The sequence below is a fragment of the Antechinus flavipes genome, chromosome 5 (assembly GCF_016432865.1).
Source record: "Antechinus flavipes isolate AdamAnt ecotype Samford, QLD, Australia chromosome 5, AdamAnt_v2, whole genome shotgun sequence".
Lineage (NCBI taxonomy): Eukaryota > Metazoa > Chordata > Mammalia > Dasyuromorphia > Dasyuridae > Antechinus > Antechinus flavipes.
The window spans coordinates 120,729,005-120,743,775 of NC_067402.1; the positions used below are offsets into that span (position 1 = coordinate 120,729,005).

Genomic DNA, 14,771 nt, shown 5'->3' on the forward strand with positions numbered 1-14,771 from the left:
CCCATTTGGGGATTTCTTGGCAATGATAGGAATAATTTGCCATTTCCTTCACCAGATCATTTTTGCAGATTAGGAAATTAAGGCAAACAATGTTAAGTGACTTGCCCAGGGTGACACAAATACCAAGTGTCTGAGCATAGATTTGAATGTGGAAAGATGTCTTCCTGACTTCAGATGTAGCACTCTACCCAATGCACTACCTAGCTGCTCTTCAAAAATCATAATATTATACAATATATGCTGTATATATAGCAGTTAGTCTATAACACATATATTAGTCCAGTTTATTTTATTTACTTTTAATTTATTTTTATTGTTATTATAAATTATTTATTTATTAATCCAGATAGAGCATTTGTTAAACACCTACTACATGCGCAGGCACTATGATAAGCACTGAAAACACAAATGTAAGGCAAAAGCTGTTCTCCAGGATTTTATATTCTAATTAAGAAAGATGATACTTAAAAGGGATCTGGAAAATGGAGAGGGGGGGAGTGTGTTCCCTCAAAGTAAGGTAGAAAATTCTAGAGTCAAAAGTGGATCAAGGAGAGAAGTGAACATAGAGGGCCTGGGAATTTGTATAAAAGATGGTCTCGGGCAGGAACTGGTCAATTAGAGGAAGGGTCTCCAGACACCTTCAGGACGAGAAGTACAGATGCAGAAAAGTCAGGAAAGTCAAGTTTCATCCTTTGTCTTGTACTTGTCTTCACCCAATGGTTTTTTTTTGTTTGTTTGTTTCATTTGATGAGTTTTTCTTCATTCACCACATCTTTTCACGAAATATCGGGCCACATGGTTTGTTATAAATTTCCAGGATCCTCTGACCTATTCCCAGGTTTCTTGAAAGAGTTCAGCTTCAACCTAAGTCCCCAACACAGCATGTGAAAACTCTTCTTCCAGCAAGCCGTGAACCTAGAAAGAAATTTGATGCATTGAATTACATAGTTCTGCAAATTGGTTGTCCCTATTCATTTTACTTTCTTAAGTGCTCTAAAAGATTTTCTAGCTAGGTCCAGATGGCAGATTTTAAATGAGACTTTTCTAGTGACATCTCTGTGCTTCTGAATATTTGTATCTGGTAGGAAAATAGGCTTTGGCTTTGCATCTGTGCCAGCAGTAGAGCCAGCTGCTTCTGTTTGCTTGTGTTTGTAATATGGGAATCCATAATTTTTTTTCTCTGCATTTCCTACCCTATGCTTCCTATACATAGTCACAGCCTGATAGTTCTATCTGTTCTCTTTTCATTTGGTTATGCAGTGGTTTTGGTGAGATCAGCTCATGATTTTTATTGAAAAGAGAAAGTTCCAGGATAATACAGTTAGTAAGTTTCTGAGGCAGGATTTAAATTCAGATCTTCCTGACTCCAGGACTAGCTCTCTATCAGTTGTCCTACCAAGTTGCTTTCAATATAAAGGAGGGAAGAGGGGAGAAAGGTAGAAGTTCAATGTTTATGATAATAAGAAAATCATTTCACTTAATGACTGTGACTTCAGGCAAGTGAACATATGATACCATATTGTTCTTCATATGATAGTAAATTGATTACCTTAAGCCTATACAATGACAGCATGTCATATTAATTATTCAGTAAGATTTGCTACCAGGTGGTATTCTCCTTGAGTCACCAGCCTCAGAGCCATCTCACTCTTCATGGGTTCATATAGGGCTAGCCTACAAAAATATATTTCAGTCTTTGACTGGTGGAGGACCTGTAGCCAAAAAAATAAAAGTTTAAGCCACCCATCCTATTATGCCTTCCTGCCATAACCTCAAGGTATGAGGTTTCAAGTAGCAATGCTAACGTTTAAACCCATAGTGGCTGAATTCATGCTCTAATAAGATGATATTTATTCAAAATAAAAATATCAAGTGTCCATCTTGGAAGCCCCATCCTACATGTGGTCATATCTAAACATACTTTCCTCCAACCCTTTCCCAGAAAACCCCTTCCACTTTTCCTCCCAGTTCTCTGGAGAAAATGAGAAGAAATTAAGAATCCTTGATATTCACAGATGTGGTAAAGAGAATAAGGATAGGTATGTCTATCTGACACCTTTGTTCCAAGTCAAAGATCATGCCAAGGAAATTAGATGCAGGCTGGTAGGTAAAAAATCTTTCCATTGTTACTCAACAAACTACAAGAGTCTCTATAACTACCAGTTTGGGGAATTGGGGTCCTCTCCCCTCCTTATTCTCTGGTCTCTGTTTTGTTCCAGGATACAGTCCCTTCTGAAGGCTGGTCTCTAACAGCTTTGATCCAATGGAAGCAACTCCCCCTTTCCCATATGAAAAACTAAAAAGACTGAATCTCAAAGTCAGATGTCATTCACATGGCAATTACCAATAACTCAAATTCCCTGCAAAGCAAATAGGAAGTTTGAATCACCAGGATAGTGATCCACCCATCCTGGATCTCATACTCTCTCTTATTATACAATTCTGGTTCTGATAGAATGGGACTGATTGACTCCATCAATCTCTCTTCTTCTGAATCATGATCATCATCATCATTAATTATATCCCAGGGAAAAATGAGTAATTCAAATTTTAAAATGTCAGCATGAAAGCATAAACATTTGATTGTATCTGAAGAAAGAAAATATTACTATTTAAGATCTCATTTTTAAAAACTTGAAAGGTCATAAATTGGTTTCAACAAAGCAGATTCAGAGACATCAGCTTGGCAATCAGCTAAGAAGCTGAGTAGTCAAACCCAGCAGGGAAGTAAACCAAATCCATCTCTTCAGAAGGTAGGTCTACTTGATTGTCCAAAATGCATCTGTCATCATGGATGCCAGTTCCCAAAAAAGGTCAAGGTTGTCCTGAACAAATCTATCAAGTAGATAGTTATTTTTACTGACAACCTCCCATTTTGGTATCTACTCTCCACACAATGTAGGCAGAAAAGCAGGTTCTACCCTGCCTGTCCTTATTTATGTCCCCTACTCTTAACTTTCCTACTTAGGGCTTGTTGTTTCCGTGTTCTCTCTGTACTCATTAAAACTTTCCTGGCCCGTATCTGATCCCTTCGGACCTGAAGTGGCAACTAAGTAATCTGATCAATTAATCATTGCAGTGTGCTAAGGGAGAGGACTACAGAGCTGTTCCCAGGTAACATATGGAAATTTTCACCATTATCCACTAGAGATGAGATTTCACCTTTATTGTTTAACCCATTAGGGACTCCTGTAGTAAGAATTTTGAAACAAATAGTGAAGATGGGTTTCATTATGGCAGGTCAATGAGGAATTAGAGAAAGGGAAAACAATCTGAATTAATAATGTCAAGGAGACCATTCTGAATACAAAAAAAAACAGCTATGGTTAGGACTGGTGCTGTTTGTAACTAATACTTTTGACTTAAGTCTTCAATAAAAGTTAGGAGAAAGAGAGACAGACAGACAGACAGAGACAGAGAGACAGAGAGACAGAGAGAGAGACAGAGAGAGACAGAGACAGAGACAGAGACAGAGACAGGAGAGAGACAGAGAAAAAGAGAGAGAGAGAGAAAGAGAGAGAGAGAGAGAGAGAGAGAGAGAGAGAGAGAGAGAGAGAGAGAGAGAGTCATCCAATACTGGTGATGCAATGGAAGTGCAGAATGTCAGCAGGCATTGTAAAGTTGCTTTTGGCACTTATACAGAAAGCCATTGTCCCAGCCAGGTGACCATATGCCTACTGGGTGGGAGAGAAGCTTTCTAGGCAGAAAGCCAGTACTTCAGCCTACTCTTCTCTAATTTGGATTAATAATTCATCACAATATTTGAAAGGGTTACATTCTATACCCAGTCAGCTGGATGATAAAGAACAATTTATCCCAAGTAGCCCAGACAAAACTTTTTCTCTATCAAAATGCAAAACAAATCTCCACTTAGCACCTTAATGTTAGGATTTGTTCATTTACTCAACAAGCATCTAATGTGAATATAAAAAGTACTATGAATATAGAAGCAAGTAAACAGGGGTTGCTGACCTTGAGGAGCACACAATCTGACTAAAGACATCTCAAGAACAATTCCAATGGGACATATTACAAGTAAGGATGTGATGGTATAATACTGACTAAATATTTTAATTCTGAGAAGACATATCAGAGTCAGGTGGGTTTATGCCAGAGAGAATTCAGGGAGGAGGCAAACCTTAAAATGACTACATTGAGATTTCCAATGATGTTCGGCTTTTTAGTGATGAATTCCTTTATGGGAGAGAGTCTTAATTTTTTTGTTTTATAGATTACCTTTGGAAACTGGGAGGCCTATAGACCCCTTTCAGAATAAGGTTTTCAAATGTATTTAATTAAATACAGTATATAGCATTAAAAAGGAAATCAATTATATTAAAGTACAGTTATCAAATTTTTTAAGAAACAAATTCATGGAAATTTTGAAATTTATCATCTGAAATCGATTGTGAGCCCCAGACTAAGAACTCCTGTTTTGTAGATAATTAGATCATGGAAATGATTAAATGAAGACTCACAAGATTGCCCTAATTCAGGTGACACTTGTTTCAAGCTTTTCTTAACACACATCCCCTTATTCACAATTTTAGCATAGATACTTCCTCTGTTCTCCATATTATTTGATCACTGTTAGACCTGCTTTATATATTTACTTCACTGTGCCATATTTATTTGTGTCGATCTCCTCCCCCAATAGTGTGAAACTCCTTGAGGCTTTGGATTATATTTTTTATCTTTGTATCATTAGAACCAAACAACTGTCTTCTTCATAGTAATACTGTACTTAATTAATGCTTGTTGATTTTAGTTGCACCGTTTACAGAAAGAGCTCTGACAAGCAGGGTAGAATGCTATGTGATATAGTGGGGAGAGTGACAATCTTGGAATCACCTTGCTGAGTTAAATCCTGATTTTGCCAATTTATTTCCTCTGTGACCTTGAGAAAATCAGTAAATCTATCTGGTCTTAAGTTAACTCATCCATTAGAAAAGGTGTTGACTTTGAGGATCTCTAAAGTCCTTCCCAGCTCTGTAACTGGGTTCCTATGAATACTGTCAGTTTCCAGGGCTTTGTAATATCACTCATTATCTTCACTGAGACAACTACATCTTCACCTTGGAGTTTCAATAGCAACTACAGATATTATCAGCAGACTATATCTGCAACTGGATGTGTCATTCTGTTGCTCTTTTACAAATCCATATAATTAAAATCCATTCATGCAAATATAAAAGCATTTTCATTTTAAGAAGACAATGACAAGGATAGGGATAGTATTTATATTTTTGAGGCATTGTTTAAACCTTTACATTGAAACAAATGAAAAAGTTGAGAGAGAGTTTCTGGGTAATTAATAATCAATTTACTAATGGGCCAGCTAATAATCAATAAATTGGTGATCAGTGGTGTCTCTCAATAACCAAAGACAAAAGCATGGAGAAGCTGAAAGTCTTAACATGTTTTTAGAAAAGGGGATGCCTCTGACAAGTGAAATTCAACTAATTGGTGGACTTTTAATGAGGAGGTGGGATGCTCAGCTCTTCCTGCTGAGAATTGGACTGATCATGAGACTCAGCCACCTCTAACAATCTGGACTGAAGAATCCATTTCCATTCCATGGTTGGTTTTCTTCTTCATAAATTGGATCATCATAAATTCTAATGGAGAGATACAATAAGGCTATTCTCCTTGGGGCAAGAACTCACCCAAGCTGGATTCTATCTAAGAATGAAAAGCATATTTCCCAGAGCATTAGGGATGAATCCAACAAACAACTTAAATGAGGAAATTAAAAAAGAAAAGCCCTAGACTCCAATTTTAAAATTAGTTAGCATAATAGTGTAATGGCAGAGAAACTGAGGTAAGATAGAGATTAGAGAGTGGTTAATATTTTATTTTAATTTCTGAGAGGGAGAGATTGTCTGGGGGCAGATCAGAATCCATTTTTCCCCAGGGCTGAAGTGGACTTTCCTCTCAAAGAATTAAGCATTGAATGTGAGATTCCAATGATTTTTATAGAGCTCTAGAGATCAGGAGAGACAAAGGCAAGGGGTGGAGTCTGAACACTGGTGAGTGGGAATTTCCAGGAAGGAACCATTAATCCGGTTTGGATTAATGGTGGGAGATGAGGACCATAAATTCTTGATAACTTAGGAGATCTTAGGAGCCAGGATGTCTGAAATAGAAGATCTCCCCTTTATCTGACATTAAACATTTACAATTTATGCCCTAGAGTATCCAGACTTAAGTTATATCAGTCCTAATAGTCAGGAAGGGGAGGTTGCAACCAGGGGACTGAGGTAGAACAATTCAGGGAAACTGAGGCAGAACAATAGAAGGAAACTGTGGCACAACAATAGAAAAATAATTTCTTTCAAAATCAAGCATATATGACCTTTTTTTTCCAGAATTCTTTCATTCTCCCTTAAAAGTTTTTAAACCTTTAATCAAATATATTTGTCCTCTTGAAAAATTTCCCACCTTTAAAAACATTTTTAAGCTTTTTAAATCAAGCATATATGGCCTCTTCCAGCATTCTCCCCTCACTCCTTAAAGTTTTTTCATACATTCTCAAAGCTCTTAGAACATAATTCTATAAGCTTTTGATTGTCAGCAAAAAAAAAAAAAAAAATAGATAAGATTCAATATGTTTACAAGAGTTGAGCATTTTTTCTACTCTCAATCCTTCCCTAAAACTTTGCAGTTGACTTTGAAATCATTTAACTTAATAATACTACAAAATGTCACTTACATGCCTCTCTGAAACATGCTCAATTTTTCTTCAAATCTCTTCACTTATAAATTGAATGGGGTTACTAATACTTTAACTAAAGCTGTTTTTTCTAAGTTTGCTTTCTTTATCTCCAAAGCCTGAGCATTTTATTGCATTCTGACTTCCTTCTTTCTTCCCTGAAAAATTAAACATTGGTTATTGATTTGACTTCCTTTAATCTACCCCGTCTAGATTTCATTTTCTGAAGAATGTTTCGTTCTTCCCTAACTCACACCTAGAATGGGCTTTAAGGTTTTTTCTTCCCAACAACTTGTGAGGGAAGTACATTATCACATTGAGCTTCAAGAACATAAATACCTACCTTAGATATGTGTTCACCCAGTAGAATATAAATTGCTTAAAGGCAAAGACTGCTTTTTGCCTAGCAGAATGCCTTCTACAAAAAAGGAGCTCAATGAATGAGAATTCAATTGGAGTAGATTGAATCGTAGTGGGAAAATGCAAATTTAGTTCTTTGGGTTTTAACAGCAAATAGAGGACTGGACCTGATGTCAGCAGGTTCAGTTTATTCACTTTTTTCAGTGATTTCTGACTCTTTGTGACCCCATTTGGGGTTTTCTTAATAAACGTACTGGAGTAGTCTGCCAGTTTCTTCTCTAGCCCATTTTACAAATGAGGAAACTGAGGCAAACAAGATTAATTGGTTTTCCTAGGATCACAATAGCAAGTAAGGGTCTGAAGCTAGTCCTTTGCAGACTCATGACGATGAGTGTCAAGAAGAGCTGAGTTCAAATGTGACCTCAGAAACTTAACTCTTCTATATACTTCTGTTTCTGCATTTGCAAAGCAGGGATAATATAGTGCCTGTCTCCAAGGGTTCTTATGAGGATAAAATGAGATAATGCACATAATACACTTTGTAAACCATAAAGAGTTACATAGATGTTCTCTATTATTAGCTATTATTACTTTCTAATTATCCATTTCTAAAATCTATCATTACCACTCTCTTTGCAAAAATAGCTTCTTCTCCCAAGGTATATTTTCCAGATATTCTTCGAATGAAGCCTTCTCTAAAAACAAAAGAAATTGAAGAGCAATTTTCCTAACAATCGAGCAAAGATATTTTTTCTACTTGGAAAAAAAAGTTGAATCACTTAAGAAATTATCTCCTTTGAACATTCACCTTATAGTGGGAGATAAAAAAAGAAATCTAGAGGACAAGTATATGAAGCTAAGATTTCTTTTAATGGAAAATAGTTCTTAATTTTATTAATATTTGATACTAAGCAGATATAGTCGGCCTAGAGTACTACTCAAAATTCCTTAAGTTCACTTTGAGTCCTAATGCTTCCAAATATCTTGCTTTTGAAAATTAAAGCCCCAGAATATCAAACAGAAAAGGATGTTAAAGGCCATAAACCCTGCCTATCATGGTGTGATTATTATACTTTGTTGTTCTCATTTCATATCTGCAATGCAGGAATACAGTGTCCCCAAAAGCAATCTATAGTCCCAGAGAAACAAAAGTGGATATGTCTCTCACCTTGGCACAATTATCAGTCACTTTCAGTAATTACTCTATTTTCTACAAAGTTTCAAGAAATAGAAAATGAAGTTTGAGGTGAAGATGACACAATTTTTTTTTCAAAATGTAGCTGGAATCTCCTCTCTACTCCCTCTTTGGGGAATGTTATATATGACACATAAATGTCAATCATTTTAAATTCAGAGCCTATCATCTAATTTCACTCTCATATTTCCTAACCATTAATCATAAAATATAATTAAAAGGCTCAGGAAATATGGTACTTCAAAGTCAAATATCTTACTAGTTTCTCTCTTTCTCTGTTTAATCTGTTTCTGTCTGTCTCTGTCTTTCTATTTCTCTCTATCTCTGTTTGTCTCTTTCTCTCAAAGGATCCATGCTTCCCTCTATTCCCACACACACACACACACACACACACACACACACACACAAAATAAATTTTCACATATGAAGACAATAATTAAAAATATCATTTCAGAAAACAGCTGACTCAATGATTCTAAAGGTGTTTTATTTATCTTTCTGACTATCCTCTTCACTCCCCCAAGGTGTCTTATACATAATAAGCATTCAATGAATATTTTTTGACTCTGACTTGATTTTCCATTTTGTTATTCATTTGAGTGCACACTAAGATTAAAGGGAAAGCAACATTGCAAAGTAAGATTTATCAAGCAACTGAAACTATCAGAATATACTTTTTTTGTGGGACATGACTGAATTTTGTGGGTCAGAACTAAATTAGCCAGATTCAGACCCAGTCCAGTGTGTTGATCAAAGAAATAATGGTTTAATGAAAAAATAATAATAAAATTAAAATTAACAAGCAGAGGATTCAACAACTATATCAAGCAGACCTTTACCATGTATTTTGCATAAAATATTGAATGAATAAATCATCTTTCAAGAAATGACAATTAAATCTACATATTCATTTCCAATTTATCTCCTGAAGTCTAGTTCCTTACTACTTGCTGCCTATTAGACATGTCCACCCAGACATCTTGCTCACAAATCAAACTGAATATGTCTAAAACAGAACTCACCATTTCCCCTGCCCCAGAAATACATTCTTCTTCCAGACTTCTCTGGTTCTGTTGAGAACATTATCATCCTCCAATTCATCCAGGTTTAAAATCCTGAAATCTTCTAAGACTCTTTCCCCTCCTTTACCTTTCATAATCAACCAGTTGCCAAGTACTATCTATTTTATCTCCACAACCTCTCTCACCTCCTTCTCCATTTCATCACTCATCCTGCCAACAACCCAGTTCAGGAGATTAAAAACTCCTCTGTCACACTTTCCATCCTCATTCATATTATTCTGTTTCATTTAGCCTACATTTCAGTCATATTAGACTACTAGTCTTTCCTTCCACATAAAATAAGTGAATGAAAAAGCATCTTTACAAAACACCATAATGTGATGGGCAGTCTACTAAGCACTAAAAAACACTCTCTTCCCTCAGGAAATATATAATTTAATGGGTGAAGACAGCATAGAGAAGGAAATGATGTTCAAGAAGGGATATTTTGGCCTAGAAAGTCTCAAATGTAGTCATCAGTTCATTGAACAAGCAATAAAGATGCCTTCTCTAGGAGTGATCATATTAATTTGATTTCTCTCACCAGACAAGAAAAAGAAAGTTGGAGAATTGGCACCCAATGAATTATTGCAGGAAGATGAGCAGGGTGCAGCATGGTATTGCTGATACTGGATAGATATAGTGAGATCACAGAACCAACAAAGAAGCTAGAGAACTAGATCAGAAACAAAGAGTGGAAAAACAACAGCAACAACTGTTCAGCAGGTCGAGAAATTATAATGTGGCTAGGAGCATCTGGGTCTGGCTAGCTCTGATGAACACTCACCATTCAGGAGGAAGAGATTCTAGGACCTGGGTAAAAGGACCAGATCTGAAATGGAGAAACAAAAAGAACAGAAACAATATTAACAATAATAGCATTCTATCTAGCATTTTAAAATTTGCAAAGAATTTCCTATTTCTTATCTTATTGATCCCCATCACAACTCTTTAGGGTAGATGTTATTATTCGCATCCTACAGAGGAGGAAACTGAGCCACAGAGAGGTTAAATACATTGTCCAAACTCACATACCTAGTAAATATCTGAGGAAGGACTTAAATTTAGGTTTTCCTCATTCTTTTACTCTATCTACTACACCGTCCAGCAGCACAGCTGCAAAGAAAATAGCCATAGTGCCATCTTCTATATTCTGTCATTTAAACAAGTTGTCCCCAATTCTTGTAATTCCCTCCTTTCTTATCTTGGTCTTTCAGAATCTCTAACTTTCGCTAAGGATCTCAGGCACTACCTCCTCCATAAAGTCTTCCCTGATTCCTCCAGTAATACCTCATGCAATCTCAGTAAACTCAAAGGTTTTTTTTTTTTTTTTTTGTCTTTGCCCAATAAATATATTTGGTAAATATTTGTTGAATTTAATTAGTAATAAAGATAATTTCTTGCTTGGTGATTCCCTCTTTACCTGATAATCAGTTTCACCTAGTTTTGTCCCTTTTCAAAAAAAAAAAAAAAGATGGAAAATTATATAAGAATTCTCTTCTCACTTTATCCTGTCTAATGTAGTAATTTCTAAAATGATTGTTTTCAAGGATATTGTAATGACGCTCCTCATGAAGCAAATTGGAAGCAAATTCAGAAGGGTGTTGGTAGATATTGTCAGCTAAAGAGACTTAAGTTATGTTTCCAAGATGCAAACACAATCATGTGATTCAGTCAAGATTTTTTTTTATCAGCTGGGGATTTAATGTGATATAAAATTTAATGTGATATAAACAAAACAACTGAGTGAATCTTTTCTGTTTCCAACCTGTTGTTACACATTGTTTAGACAGTCCCAGGAAGAGACCTTCACTCTTGAAATGTGACTCATAGTCAAGCCTTAATAAAATCTGTGAAAGTTTTAAAAAATACTTTGTTATCCTAATAACATGCTGGGGAAATAATTAATAGACTAAAGTAATTATACTGATGAAAACAACAAAAAGCATTTCTCTTCTGAAATTTGCTGTTGTTCACTAACCAGTGAATAACTTCTAAAGAGAAAAATCTCTAGCTAAACAAAAAGACAAGGGAGGAGGAAGGAATCATGCTAGACAAACAAAAGAGGCCCCCAAAAGTGAAAATCATAAAGACATCTGCTAGAGTACAAGACAGTTACAATAGTGCTATCTCCATCATGACACAAGAAGCTGAGAAAACATTCTCTTGGTTTTCACAACCCAGATTTGTCAAGATGACAAGCGCAATAGATTTAATTTTAATTCTCTTCACAATTCTCTTATTAGGATCCAACAGTTGACATCTTTCATTGGAATAACTTAAATTTTTCATTTGAGAAAATGAACATCTATATAGCCCAAAAAAACAGTGCCTTAGAATTAATGCAGGAATCCTGACCTCCACCATGTCCTACTTAAATCAGTTTATTAAACGGTTAAACCCAGATTTTTTTTTTTCATTTCAAAAACAAAACATTACAATGGAATGAGCAGTCAACTGAAAGTCAGGAAACTTATGTTCTGGTGCCAGTTCTGTATTTTAAGGCAAATCCCTTAACTTCTCTGGGCCTCAGCTTCACAGGATCAGAGGATTTAAAGGTAGAAGAGGTCTGCGTCTTCATATAATCCAGAATTTATTTTACAGATAAGGCAACTGGTGCCTATCAAAAAAGAATGGGCTTTAGTCAATTACATGATAATATATAATTAATCCAGAAGTCAAAGAGATCTTTTGAATTCCAAATTCAGCACTCGTTCCACAGAAACACAAGTTTTCTCATTTCTAAAATGAGATAACTAGATTAGATAATCTCCAAGGTTCCTTAAGATCTACTCTACAAATCTATGCTTTAAATATAAGTTCTGAGGGTTCCTCCCTTCCAACTAGATAACTTTTCAGACTTTATGAATGTGTTATGAGGTTATTTGTCGACTGAAAAATGTCAGTGGTCCAGGTGAAAGATGTCATATATTGGAATATTAATGACATAACTAGAATGAAAATTAAATCTAATGAACTTGGCACCTTGGGAAATCTTCATTGTGAATATCAGAGGGCATTTTTTTTTCTCTGATCCTTGCACTGGGAAATTGATAATGCTGCTATAATTGTCTTGGCCTTGAGCTAAGATTTTCATTATTTCCTATTTCAGTGAATATCTCTCTGAATGTTTTAGAGCTAGAATGGCTACATCAGAGATAAAAAGGGACCTAAACTTCCCTTCCCACTTTGACATATAATTTTGGGTAATGAGTCTGTAGGCCCAAATCTGCTATGCAGTGCTAGGTAGTCACTGAGTTACCCCAAATGGGTTTTGCAAAAGTGAATACTGGTTTTAAGTGAAGCTCTACTTAACTAACTTCCCCAATTCTATCTAGATTGAAAGTATAGAAAAGGAAAGTGTCTTTTGGCTCAGTCTTGGAAAATATTTGTCCCATATGGAGTCAGTCCCATTTAAACTAGAGAGTTAAATCCTTGTGTTAATAAAGCCAAAATTTGATTCTTCCACAGAAGCACTTAGCTGACATTGTAGCTAGTATTTATATAGTGTTTTAATGTTTATAAATCAAAATACTGTCATTTTATTTTCATAACGACCTTGAAAGGTAGGTATTATCCCCATTTCATAGAAGAGGAAAGCAAGGGATAAAGTGATGGAGTGACCAATGCTAGTGTTTCAAGCTAGATTTGAACAACTCCAAGTCCAACCTTTTAGCCACTTCGCCTTCTCAGCAAAACCTAAAGCTGCTACTGGCAAAACAATTCAAAGGTAATGTCTACATGATGTTAGAACAACCTGTTGCTTCATTTCAGTTCTATGGAGAAAATATTGGAATGGCATTCAGATTTTTTGGCATGGTGTATACACAGCCAGAGTGTGTATAAGCTTGATATTTTAAAAAGAGAGCTGGTCTTAAAGCTAAGTTAACCCAAGTTCAGATCCAGCTTTTGTAATGTACTAGCTGTGAGACCTTGAATAAGTCATTTAACATCTCAATCCTCATCTATAAAAAAGAGATAATAATAGCACTTACATATACTCAGTTATATCAAATAAAATAATGTCTGTAAAGTAGCCTGTCAACCTTAAGGAATTATAGCAATGTTAGCTCTTATTATTATCATTATATAGTAGTAGATCAGTAGTATCATTTTCAGATACAAAAATTACTTTATTCTTTGTTTGCATTTGGATTTTAATCCAAACCACTTGTGTGGTTAATACAAGCAAGAAAACCTAAGCTCAATGGGCTCAATTCAAATCTTATCTATGCAATCTAACATTAATTAAATGAATGGAATGATGGTGGTATAATAGCCAGGTAGTAGAATTATTTCAAAGGAATACCACCTGTGGGCCCATTCCACCAGTCGATTGTAACCTCCAAAGAAGAAATTCTTCCTACTTTGAAGATTCTATGCATAAGGTCATGGGTTGTATGTGCTTGTAACATTAGCTTATGAACCCTCACCTGTTTGCTTCCCCTTAACAATAAGACAGTAGGCTCAGTTAGCTCATTAGCAAAGTCATTAATTCAAATGGAATAACAAGAACAATAGTTACGGGCTCTTCCTCCCAAAAACAGGTGAACTCTACCATAAGTACATATGGAGTTTGTGAGGAGAAGGATGAGCATGATCTTCAAATATAATGGTATTAAAGTATAGAACATGTGTCCAACTAAACTCACAACTCAAGAAAGCCTAAATGTGCTTTCTTTCTCTGGTGGATCCTCATGTAGTTTGTTGTTGTGTTGCTTTGGTGATGAATGAATTGTTCCATAGCTTAGGTAGGATAACTCTTTTCCCAGCATTTCCACTTCTGGGCTTCCTTCTCAGAAAATGCCCATTGTCTTGGATACATGGATCCCATCATCAGTGAGCAAATGCAGTCTTTCACCATCTTCAACCCTTAGCTTGGAGGGCTATATACTCTTTAACTGGATTGTCACAGTTCTCATTTGAGTGATGGAACTCCTGTGTTTTCTCAGCTAGGACAATGACCCTTTTTTTGCATTTGATTTTGAGGGTTTTTTTTTAATGATTATAACTTTTTATTGACAGAACCCATGCCTGGATAATTTTTTACAACATTATCCCTTGCACTCACTTCTGTTCCGATTTTTCCCCTCCCTCCCACTATCAAGCAGTCCTATACAAGTTAAATATGTCGCAGTATATTCTAGATACAATATATGTTTGCAGAACCAAACAGTTCTCTTGTTGCACAGGGCGAATTGGATTCAGAAGGTAGAAATAACCCGGGAAGAAAAACAAAAATGCAAACAGTTTACATTCATTTCCCAGTGTTCTTTCTTTGGGTGTAGCTGCTTCTGTCCATCATTGATCAATTGAAACTGAGTTAGATCTTCTCTTTGTAAGACAATGACCTTAGTCTCTAACTGGAAGAAGTCCATCATCTTTGATACCCTTAGAGACACTGTTGCCTCCATAAAGGAGATAAGAAAGATCTAATCTCTGC

At 35.7% G+C, this 14,771-nt stretch overlaps 1 long non-coding RNA gene across 1 annotated transcript in view; it reads right to left on the reverse strand.

The window, feature by feature from the left end:
• Positions 1-285: 285 nt before the first annotated feature.
• LOC127564261 (uncharacterized) overlaps positions 286-14,771 on the reverse strand; it is an 82,034-nt gene continuing 67,548 nt past the window's right edge. Inside the window, exons 2-3 of the long non-coding RNA XR_007954218.1 lie at positions 10,116-10,160; positions 286-915 (exon numbers count right to left, since the gene is read on the reverse strand). This is a non-coding gene — a long non-coding RNA (uncharacterized LOC127564261). The remainder of the gene's footprint in view (positions 916-10,115; positions 10,161-14,771) is intronic.